The sequence below is a fragment of the Pyxicephalus adspersus genome, chromosome 3 (genome assembly GCF_032062135.1).
Source record: "Pyxicephalus adspersus chromosome 3, UCB_Pads_2.0, whole genome shotgun sequence".
NCBI lineage: Eukaryota > Metazoa > Chordata > Amphibia > Anura > Pyxicephalidae > Pyxicephalus > Pyxicephalus adspersus.
The window spans coordinates 52,585,565-52,598,276 of record NC_092860.1 but is presented as its reverse complement, the minus strand read 5'-3'; the positions used below and the strand labels follow the sequence as shown (position 1 = coordinate 52,598,276).

Genomic DNA, 12,712 nt, shown 5'->3' with positions numbered 1-12,712 from the left:
TTTTTTTTTACAGTAAAACATTTGAAAATTAAATCGGGTAAGCGATTAAGGTAAAAATTTACGCTTATAGCTTTTCCTGGAGTGTTCAGTGTTAGGACAATCCCGCCGGTTGCTTCAACAACAGTCAGCCATCATATGTACATCCCATCTACCCTGATACCGTCCTTTCATGACCTTCAAATCTTGGTGAAATTTTCACCTTGCTCATCACTGAGTGCACCAAGGTTTTCCGGGAAGTTAGAAAGATGGACATGCAGAAAATGCACCTTGATGTTCATAATGCAACCAAGCATTTTGGAGCTCTCCAAGAGTTTCTGGACAATTTCTGTGTAATTATTTGCTTGTGTGTTTCCAAGAAAGTTTTTGACAATGGCTTTGAATGATAACCAAGCATTCTTTTCAAATTCTGACATAGTACTGATGAAATGTTCATCTTTGATGAGCTGCCAAATCTGTGGACCATCAAACGCACCGGTCTTTATTTTTTCAAATGACAGCCTAGGAAATGCCAAAATGAGGTACCTGAAACAGTCTCCTTCAGTTGGCAAAGCTTTAACGTACTGCTTCATCAGACCCAGTTTAATGTGCAGTGGCGGAAATATAATATTCTTTCTATCAACAAGTGGCTCATGTAGAATGTTTGGATCACCTGGTTTTAGGGCAGATCTTGGAGGCCAATTCCTTTCCACCCAATGCCTCTCACCAGCTCTGCTGTCCCACATGCACAGATAACAGGGATACTTGGTGTATCCATGCTGCTGACCAAGAAGGAAGTATACCATTTTAAGGTCAACACACATGTCCCAAATGTGTTGATGATATTGCAACAACTTAATGACTCTCTTTAGGTCTGCATATTCCTCACAAAGCTAAACTGAATGGCCAGTTGGGACTGACGCAAATATATTGCCATTGTGAAGGAGGACACACTTTAAGCTCCGCTTTGAGCTATCAATAAATAGTCGCTATTCAGTTATAGATTGGAAATCCCAATTCCTCCATTAAACCAAGTGTGTTAAAGCAATACACAAAGCCACTGTCAGTTCTAAAGTACTGATGAAATGCAATTTCTCTGGTTCAAAAGTACAATACCTTTGTTCCTTTTTCAAGTAAGTTTTTCTCACACAGTCTTGATGCTAGGAGTTCTGAAGCCTTCTTTGATAGTCCCAAATCACGTGCCAAATCACTCAACTCATGCTGATCAAATCCCTTATGATCATAGTCTTCTTCCATTTCAAATTCTTCATTATTGTTGTCACCAAGTTCATCACTATAATCATGTTCTTCAAGAGAGGGTAGTGTAACGAAAAAACCGGCACTGGGATTTCATCTGAATGAGCCACTGGGCATATAGCTGATGGTAGACTAGGATACTCTGTTACATTTATTTCTCTTGTTATATCCTGAAGTTTTCACTATACAAAAGTAACAGTCACTGAAATGATCTCCTGGCTCTCCCCAAAGCATAGGTATACCAAATAGCATCTTATCACGTGTTCCCTTTGTCCACATGGTAAACCCTGGACACACTGTTTGCACACCTTATGGGGGGCCCAAGACTTATCTTGATCACTAAGTTTACCTTTGAGAAACAGCAGAGCCAGACATGATCTGAAAGAAAGGAAATACATGTATAAGTAGAAAAATAAATGTTGCTTAATCACTACATAGAGCAGCGCACAACCTCTGGCCACACTGTCTTGCATGTAAATGAATAGCCGATACAAATCCATGCTACAGTAATCGCATTAAAATAACCGGTTGAGAAAAAACCTGACATGATAGAAGAAAACAAACTGCACTTTCAGAATCAGCATACCTATTTTAGTGTAAATAAGCTTAAAAATTTAAGTCAACTAAAAATTTGTTCAAAATTGTTCCCCACTGTATTTTATTTGGCTGATAAAACGGTTCCATCATATGTATCCAGTTGCCTGAAATTCTGCTTTAAAGTACCCCTACTTTGAGATAAATATGGGGGCTGCCATTGCTCCCCTAAAATACCTTCTACATTTTCATTTTTTTTCCACGATTCTCACATACTGTATATGCACAAAGACGGCACTGTATTACCATGTGCCACTCAACTGTGTACTAGATAACAGCAGAAAATTGTGAGGGTCACATGAAAGCTTTTTGTTTCTGTGATTTCATGCCTGCGATACTGTCAGACAAAGCTATCTCCCACAGAACATTGCAGGACTGACAGGGCATTTTCTAATAACTTCCACATTAGGGTCATACAGTGAACATAAATGTAATTTTAAAATATTTTACAAGGTTCTGCGGAGTCATTCATTGCTCTTCCCATGTGGAGGTAAACACAGCCCACTTTCTTTCTGTACTAAGCATTTCGATTGTGTTTATATATTATTGCTGCATATAAAATGTGTGGAGAATTAGTGGAAGGCAGAGAAAATTGTAAATAATTTCCAGGAACATAGCTCTCTGACTTTCTAAGATGAGGCAGAGGGACACCTTTTAGCCCAGAATATGTAGACAAAGCTCACATCCCTAACACGCCTGCCAGTGACAGAACCCTTACTACTTATTTTCTTTTGTGCTGAGATTAGATTATTTAATGCAATAATTAAGAGGGTAAATAAAATGTTTAGTGCAACACATAGCCTAATACCGCATTCATATGAATGTCTACAAGCCAAACAGGGAGAACAGATGTGGAAAGGAGGGATTTGAATCTGCTTTAGTAAAGTACTGAAACTTATTGAATAAAAAGGAGCAGGCTGGGAACACTAAATCTGAGGAGCTGACAGCTAAATGATGCTGGGTGTCCATCAGACAGAGAATGAGGCAGGCCTGACATGCAGGAACTTTAAATGCAGAGAAATAATAAAAATGAGGAACGAAAGCAGACAGTTTCAGTACAGATGAATAGCCTGCACAACTGTACAGGACTTAAAGTTAAGGATAAAGTTCAGCTTTAATGCTGTAAGGTGTAATGGTGTAAAGGTGTTGCTATATGACAGAAAGGGGTCACAATACTTATAACTGCACCAAAAAGTTTTTGTATGTTACTTGTTATACATATTTCTTTAATACAAAAAACATAACCGACATGGGATATGCTTTATTGGTAAATTGAAACATCTGAACAAATAAATATATGAAGTGTGTAAAAATGGTATGTCCTTCTGATGAAGTCTACGGAGAAATGCGTCAAGGACTAAAAAAGCAATGTGAATTGGTTATAATGTATGTGCAAGTAATTTTTGCGATGTGTTTTTAAAGTACTACATAATACATTGTAAAAAAATGTTAACACTTTTAATTGTTATTGTTTATTCTAAGCACCAAAAAAAATCCTTATTACACTTTAAAAGTTTGGATTTCATGTTATAAGAGAAGGATGTGGTGTGATTCAAAATATTCTCCAATTAAGTTATCTGTTCAAAGCAGACAAAAAAGCTGCCAACTAAACCTGTCATACTCACTTGTCCTCTTTCTGTCGCAAGGTGCCATCTTTGTCCTTCTTCTCTTCCTGGAGATGATCATCAGCCATCTAGATTGGTCAGGTCGGGATGTTGTCCTGTGTGGAAGTTCATTCATTCACTGTTTTTTTTTTTTTACAGCTACCCAGAGCCATCTGGCAGGTAGAAGGTGAAGTTTTAAAAGTGTACCTTTAGCTCCATTTTAACCCCCCTAGAGTTCTAATTCTGTCCGTATTATCACACAAAAAGCATTACATTGTAGGCTTATAATTCTTAGGCATAAGATTTCTTTGTATTGGACTCAATACAGTGATTTTGTATTGAATGCAATACAAAATTATTTGAATTTCTCGCTGCTCCTTCTATCAGCACCGGGAAACCCCCAGAGAATGTCTCTGCAGTCGCGGGGGGGGAAAAGAGCGAAGAAGGAGGACGTGTCCCGAGGACCTGGACGGACAAGCAGGATGCTGGGGAATGCCAATCTAAAAGGTAAGTGGGGTTTTTTATTGTTTTTTGGCGACCCCGAGTGTGACTCGGGATTAGCACTTTTTGCAGGTAAAATCCACCCTGAGTCACACTCGGGAATACCGCTAGGGGGGTTAAGGAGTTTATTTACTGTGCTACTGCATTAAAAAGAAATTAAAATCCTAAAACATATCTATCATGACAGGGCTAAAACTTTTATAAAATGAAAAAAAAAGTTTTAAAATTGTTTTGAAAGACTTTATTTAAAAGAATTTCAGGGAGGACTCCTCCCCTTCGCTCTTTACTTCAGCCGTGGTAGATCCCTGCCCCCTGAGATATCTTTATCATGTATCCCAGGAGGCTTCGGGCTGTTCCTTCTGTGGGTGCATTGCAAAAAAAGGGTGCTGATCTCACACATGTGCATCTCCCTACCTGTCCTCCCTCCCTTAGAACATGCTGAGCAACCGGTCTATAGAGAACCCAATCATTCAGTGAAATGATCACTAAGACAATTATTAAAGCGGAAGTAAACCTTAAACAATACAATCACACTTACCTTTAATCCTGTACATTAGTCTATCTGTCGGGAGTTTTCTTCTATCGCGTCCCGTGTTGTCCTGGTATCGCTCTTAGGCGTCAAGGTGCCGCCATCTTCGCCTCTCTTCTTCCGCGTTCTTCATCCTACGTCACCCAATTTCCGGTGACATAGATTGAGGAAAAAACTTGCTGATCTCACTGGGCATGCATGAGATTTGCAATTTGTTTTTCCTATTGATGAAAGGGCTTATGCTGCACATGCCTGAGATGCTCGGGCATGCGCAGAAGGAGCAGCCAAAAGCCTCTCAGGCTGCATGACGTAGGAATCCCAGGAGGCTCTGCGCTTCTATTCATTCTTGATTGCCTAGGTGATCGAGAAATAAGGGGGCCCTGCTGAAACAAGGGGGTGGTGCCACTTAAAAAAAAACACTAACAAACAATTTTTACTTAAGGTAAAAGGGTTGTCCACCCTTTTATGTAAAGTAAAAATTCTGAGTTTAGGTACGCTTTGTGTTTCTGGCTTTAAACTTGTATAAATGAATCTATCACCATCTTGTTGCACAAAGTTCTACACAATATCACTATTGTTTTTATAAACTTTCTCACAATGTAAAAAAGAGCCGATCTCACGCATGCGCAATAAGCATACTCGGCACTTTTTCTTTTTACATTTGCACCTGCACAGTGTGAGATCAGGTGACGTACGCAGATAAAGGAAGAAGATAGCGGCACATGCTGATTCCTCCACATCAGAAAGAAGAAATCCATGACAGCGTGGGACTGAATGGAATCTGATTGTGGAAGGTAAAGGTGAGCGTTACTTTGTTCATGAAAGTTTTTTAGGCCTTAAATCACATGATCACCTTGGGAATGATATTAGGCTGCTGCTCATGCCATGAAAAGTTTCCTTACATGTTTTGTAATGTCTGGTCCCATGCTGCTGTACACTAATGTACAGTAATACAATACTAATAATACAATGCAGCCTGTAATAGGCCGCACTCATTTTCAATCATCACTTCACATATATTGTACAGCACTGCGTCATATGTTGGCGCTTTATAAGTAATGGATAATATTAATAATCCACATTCCACCTTTGGGAAATGCTATACAGTTCTGGGATTTCCCATGCACACCCAGTTGATGAACGACTTTTATACCGAGGTGTCATGTTGTAGTTCTGTGTAACGGTAATAACAGCCAATCTGCTGTCTACGTGACGGAAATGTCCGCAGCATGGACTATGGCTTTCCAGCAGCCCTCTAATGACGTCACAGCCCTTCGGGGTGCATTGTGGGACATCCCCTGTTTGCCACTTTAAGAATCCCTCAACACCACGGGCAACTTCAGCCTGACGTCACGTATGAGGGAAGAATCGTTATCTTATGATTGTCACTCTTCTTCCCGCCCACCAACCGGAGCAAAGGCGAGGTAACCGCATGGACTTCATTGTGATTGGTTGGAGGCGATACTTTCTATTTTTCTTATTGGTGGAGTAGAAGTAGAGTTGTAGCGCCGCCCCACGCATGGTGCGACAATCACTTACTGGAGAGCACGAGCGAGGCGTGGAGTCTGTTGTCTGGTGACGTCACAATGGGACATTTCACTCATGAACGTTCTAACATATTCACAGATGGCGCGATATAGACTTACAAAGCTCCGCCCACTATGTTCTCCCGTCTTCTATTTCCTAGCTCCATGGCCTCGGGTGCTCCCAGTTTCCTCTGGTTGGCCTAGTCGTCTGTCCATCACGTAGCAGATACACGGAAGCGTGGCGCCGGTGCTGTTTTCTGCCTAGCAACCGTGAAGCCGGCTTTAAAGCGGTAATTTCGGCTCCGCTGGAGCCTGCTCAGTGTTTGCCTGGTAAAGTTCCATTCGGAGTTTCACATCCCCGAAAAGCCCTAGAGGAAGAAGCTATCGTTTCCCAGGCGGCTGACAGGAGCCCGGACACAGGCACGGAGTCGTCCTCGCTGCGGCCGGACCTGGGGGAGGAGTCTGGTCTCCCCGCTGAGGTGAGGGCTGCATCTCGGGTAGGGGTGAGAGGGCCCGGCTCCACTCATAGCCAGCCGGCCGTACTTCTCACACCGAGTACGTGAGGCGGGAGCGGGGCTCAGGGCGCCCTACAGGCACCCCGCTGCTATCACAATAAGTGCCCGGTGTACGGCCCCGGGGGCACAAAGGTTAGCGGCTGGGCCGTCATCCTTTAGTGTTATGTACAATAAATGGGCTCTGCTGTACAAATTGTGTACATTACGTGTATAGCTACTGTATATGTCGGGGACAATGACATCAGGCACCCACTTACTGTGCTCGGGTCACCCCCGGGTAACCTCATGGCCTAATGACCTGCCATTCACATTATAGAGGTCGCCTTCTGTCTATGGAAACTTCCATTATCCTGAACACTTCCTGTATGGATGGAGTGCTAAATGATGACCTCTGACCCCTATCATCAAATATATTTCACTTCATTCCCTGTGCTTTACTCACAATGGGAAGTCAGAAGAAATCTCTACAACAGTGTTTATTGACCTTACCATAATGTATTAAGTTACAGATCACCCCATTATAATTCCTATATCCTCAGCTCACTGTACATTAGTGTGGGGGCCGATGGGAGGAATATCACCCCTGTTACAGATAGCCAAAAAGATCATTGGTGCTGAGATGTTATGTGTAGCAGCTCATGGGGGATCGGCTACTTTAGAATGATTTCCTAAAGCCCACCAATCCTAAATTTCCTAAAGCTCGTCCAATCAAATGATAGGTCCCTGCTTCCTATACCCCTCATGTTCCTGCACAGGAGACCAGCAATGCTAAAAGCTTCTTCTAAGGCCCAGAAAACCCCATTTCCAGCCACCTGTAGCTTCCCCTTTGTTCTTAGTGTTAGAAATTAGGAGCCTGGAAAGCGGTAACCACAACACGGCCATAAGAACAAGGCCTTGGATTGTTGTCACAGAAACAGGTGTCCCCATTGGAAGATTTTACCTGAAGTAATGACAGCTGTAACTTTTTGGGTGGCACTAGTGATTAGAGCAGCATTTCCTTTTGCATTCAAAAGGGAATCTTAGAAATAAGTTCCACGTCTTCAGGGAACCCCTGCTATAATTGCCATAGTCACAGTACATTAGTGTGGTGGTCAGTAGGAAGAATGTCTCTTACATTGCTGGCCAGCAGCCTAAAACACCAATGTTGTCACTTCAGCTGACCCCAGAGGTGTAAATTGATCATGGCCCAGGGAACCCCTCACAACCTCTGGAGGAACCCTGCTTGAGAAACAATGTACAAAGGGCCGAATCTCCCCAACAAGGACAATAACACCCTGATAAGGAAGTTTCTCTACTCTGTTTCAGACTAAAAAAAGCTACAGGTTAGCTTATTACTTTGTTTGGAAATGAGTTATCCAATTGTTACTAGATTTGGCTATACACATATTTTGATGCTATGAAAGTACTGTAGTATTAACTTTGGCACTGTTGAGTAGTCTACCATCCATATCTACACATATATATATATATATATATATATATATATATTCAAACTCTTAAACATCTACAATATCCTAACAAAACACATGACAGAAAGTGGCTGAAATCAAATAGTGATGGAAGCTCTGTCCTGATATATTTTGAATTTAGATGATAAGTATATACAGTCTATTGACCGAGGGAGACAAATGTGCTGCTCCGGTACCAATGTCGCCCACTTTGCTATTTATTTGCACGGGCACACCACAGCAGTGTAGAAATTTAACCTGCACTGTCTATGACAGTTCACCGCATTGCAAAACTAATATTATTCATCTAAACTATATAAACTGTAAATCTAAATGTGAAAAATTGATGATTTGAATAAAATATTTGTGGCTAGGTTATTATGGGGTACAGATTTTGAGTAGATGGTCTTCTAGGACAGGACATTTTTGGATTTCCTTGTAATGAAGGATAAAGCCGAGGACTGATGTTCAGTCTATGAGGTGCGTGTGACCTGGGTGTATTGGGTAAAAACACATAATTGGTGTACACTACATTGCAGTGGTCTTGGGGGACAAATATACCCCTGGTAATATTTTGTGACTTTTTTCTTAGCAGATATTTAGCCGTTTTTATAAAGCAAATAGTTTTGAACTGCTTATGCTTTTCTATAATTATTTTTATAGTTGGACTACTTTGGGTGTGTTTATTGTAGTACAAGGGCCTGGAGTCACACCCTTTGTAGGCTCTGATCTTCAGAGAGAGGTCTTATGAATAATGTGTAACCTGACCGGTTTGCTACTAGTTGAGAAGTACCCTCAGAGCTTTCCTTTGTTTTCTCTATGGCCTCTGAATTGTAATGGAATCGGCACCTCTATGTATAATTATAAGCTTGTTTAGGGAATAAAACTTCAAATTTGTTGTACAATTTGCAGGTAAAGTTCCCCCCAATTGTATTTTAGGACAGCCATCTGAGAGATCATTGGCTCCTCAATCTATTAGAAACCCAGAATGGGAATATTGGCAATCCTTTGTTTAGGAGTAATGAAGATCTGTAATGACTGGAAAATTGTATAGTCCTCATATGGCCCGTCCACACTTGGCTGGCGGACATGTTTTTGAAAATGTGTTATGGCAGACAAATAATTGAAACCGCCTGCCCAATGCACCTCAAAACACAGAAAATAAATAGAAACGGTGCACCAAGGTGTTTTGTGGAAACCCCCTCTTCCATGTATATATTATCTCTTATTGCAATGCATGAGGGGGAGTGAGCCTAGAATGAGAATTCCAGTTGGGTTTAGTAACTTACATTGACTATATTCCAACTACAAATACCGATGGAAGGGCTGCATTATGTTGTGTGGTGTCCATCCTATGTTTTGCTTCCTAAAACAAGTGGGGAAAAAGAATTGATGCTTAGTCTTGTGTAAAGCTTTACCTAATTATTAGAAAACATGTAAGGTATTTGTTAAATAGCAAGCTTGTGATAAACACTTCTCTTAATGCTATCAGAGAAGTTGTTTTCATGAATCATTTATAGTTTGTCATCTCGATATAAGAGTTTTCTCTCATTTCTCATTAACTGGCACTGAAGATGTTAAATGGTGTTTGTCACTGCCGGATACTCTCAAAATGGCTGCAATCAGTGACGTCTGTCAGAAGGGTTAATGTGCTTACTGTACAGCTAGGTGGCTTCTGCACAAATAGTCACAGAGGATGTTCCCTGGCAGCTGAGAGGCAGACTGGGAAAGAAAACAGTGCTTCCTGTACATATAGCTCAGCATGGCCCCTTAGTTTTTGTACAAACAATGCATGGCGCCTACTTTTATTTCTTGGGGACCCAGGAATTTGGAAATGTTTTATGTTCTTTAAATAACCTTTAACCTTTATTGCTATAAACAATGATCACTTTAATCCATTATTTAAATATACAGAGCCATATATTTCGATTTCACCTTTAGAATATGTCTACTGTTTGTAGTAGTTTACCACTTTACCTCTGTAAGGATGTATAATATATAAATAATATTACTTATTGTTGTTTGAATGATTATGATTGAGTAGGGTTGGGTGGTTTTACTGCTCATCAGAATGTATTTTTCCTCAAACATCAGTTGTCCAATATGTGTTTTTCAAACATGCTAACCTTTAATAATTGTATATTATCAACTATTTCTGACCTCTTCGGGCTTTATCCTCAATTCACCTTTTTTTCCATATTGATTTTTATCTTTATATTAATAATTTTACACAGTATTTATATAGCGTCAACATATTACGCAGTGCTGCACAAAGGCCATAGTCATGTCACTAGCTGTGGTCCCTCAAAGGGGCTCACAATCTAAAATCCTCAGTCATACACTCTAAGGTCAATTTTGGGGGAAGCCAAATAAACTAACTGCATGTTTTTGGAATGTGGGAGGAACCTGGTACCTGGAGAAAACCCACACAATCACTGAAAGAACCGGCAAACTCCATGCAGATAGTGTCCTGGCCGAGATTTGAATCTGGTACCTAGCGCTGCAAAGGCCAGAGCACTTACCTCTGAGCCACCGTGCTGCCCATATATGCCATTAATGCAAAAAAAATTGGTTATGACTAAAATAATAATAAAAATGATTTCTGGTGCTTTGTGAATTGAGATTATAAAGCTGCCAACCCCAGGTCTGTGGACTGTTGGGGACCGTTCATTGGTAGTGCATTATTCGTGCTTGTGTCCAGACAGCCCATGCAATGGTATGTCCACTACAACACAATGGACCATAATTTGCTCTAGTGACTGCATGTTGTCATACAGAGCATTACACTATGCACAGCCATAGTCGTAGTGGGGTCGGCCCTTAACACATGATACATAAATGGTTGAACATCCCATCAGTAAGTATCTTAAAATGTTATGTTTTCAGTGTTGCAGGTTGTTACATAGATCTACTAGGTACTATTTTAACTGTAATCATTCCATCTCCGAAGAGATCTAGGAAAGATTACTTTTTAATGTTGCAGTGGACTGTTCTAAGAATAAAAAAACACAAACTAGGCACACCAAAACAACTAGTCAGGGTTAATTTGTCAAATGAGACTAAACATCTGATGTGTAGGTGTACATTAAATTGACCACTTCCTATGATTGTTGGATGTCAAAATGTAATGGCTGTTCCGAAAACATGGCGATAAAGCTTAAGTGGCGACATCTTTTTACCATGACATCTCTTACTGATGTGGCTTCCATCGAAGGAGGAAGATTTCCTCTGATTTACTGTTGCCTTTGGAACATGAAGTGAGAATAAATCTTCGCAACAAGCATATAGACAGCATTCAAACCTTGCAGAGGTTCTAACACTACGAACACTAAATGAAACCAAAAATAACATTTTCCATTTACAGAATATATATTAAGAAAGTAATGTAGAATTTCAAACAAACACTTTAAGTACTTATCTTTCCTGCTGCTTGGAACCCTGAACACCACATTGCTCAGTAGAAATACTCTTCAGAGGTCCACTGCAAAGTATTAATCTCCTGGTTTCTCCTTCTGACCCCCCATGCTATTACGGGCTGGAATACTGATGTGGACGTCAGCAAGGGGAACCAGTGAGAGCGAGTGTGAGTGATTTCTACTAAACCGTTCAGTGGTGCTGTCTGAATACCACTTTTTTCATATAGGATATCCATTTGGGAAGATTTCAAATTAAAAAAAAAAAATTCAAGGTAGCTTTAAATGCAGGAACCTGTAAAGTTGTGCAACTGCAGTACCCACAGATGACCTTGGCTTTGGTTAAATATACAATTGAGCTGGAAGGAACTCTATAGACTTTTTAGGGGCGGTGTGTGTTTGTGTAATAAATGTATAAGTAGATACATTTGTCTGTTAATGTTTAATGTTTTAACATAAAAACTGTTTAATTTGTACTTGCATATCAATTGTGCAGCAATTTGTGGAATATGAATTTTATATATATATTAGGATTATAATTTTAAATGGGCTGAAAAATTAATATTGCTAGGAGATTGGTTAAGTGGAAACTGCATTTCAGTGTTTCTATATGTAAAAGAAATCACTAATGGAAAAGAGAGCCTCTCAAAGAATACAATATTGGTGTACAGATGAAAATTTTTAGGGCTGCTCATTTCAGATCAGTGCTTTGACTAGTTCTAGAGATTTTACTTGCAAAAAGATATTGATCAGTTAAAGTCCTGAAATGGGCAGTAAGATGTGAGGGATAAAGAGAGCGTGCAGGGGAAAACAAATCTTGATTTGACCTGTACAGTGTTTCCTCCTTCCCACTGCAAGGGTTTACTGATCAATTTGCCTAGGAGATAAATACGATTATATGGATGAATTTATTTATTCTTCATTCCTGCAGACCTTTTCTAGCAACTGGTCCCCAAAGCCTCCTTGGCAGCTCGGCTGCCTGGTTGTTTGCAGCTCTAAAGTCATTACATGGCAGCTGGACCAGAAATCCTGCATTGTACAGGAGGAAGCCCAGAGCTTCAAATAGCAGAGGATGGCGCTAGCTGCTGGGGTAGTGACCCATTGCCAGGGTAAATGTTTATCTCCTGAGCTCAGCTATATACATACTCACTAGAGAGAAAAGGGAGAGGGGGAAAATGTCTGAAACTTTTAGGAAAGTGTGGGGTCACACATTTGCATGTTAAACTGCACAACATATGTTAAGATGGGGGGGGGGGGTTATTCTTACAATAAAACAACATTTTATACTTGTAATAATAAGTCATGAAAACTGCACTTTTCTAAAGAAATGCCCAAATGTTCCCATAGTT

At 40.4% G+C, this 12,712-nt stretch overlaps 1 protein-coding gene across 1 annotated transcript in view; it reads left to right on the top strand.

Annotated features, from left to right (window-relative positions):
- Positions 1-6,243: 6,243 nt before the first annotated feature.
- The window catches only part of GATAD2A (GATA zinc finger domain containing 2A), a 38,782-nt gene continuing 32,313 nt past the window's right edge, over positions 6,244-12,712 (top strand). The window contains exon 1 of the mRNA XM_072404602.1: positions 6,244-6,466. The gene's annotated coding sequence lies outside the window, so the exon portion shown is untranslated. The remainder of the gene's footprint in view (positions 6,467-12,712) is intronic.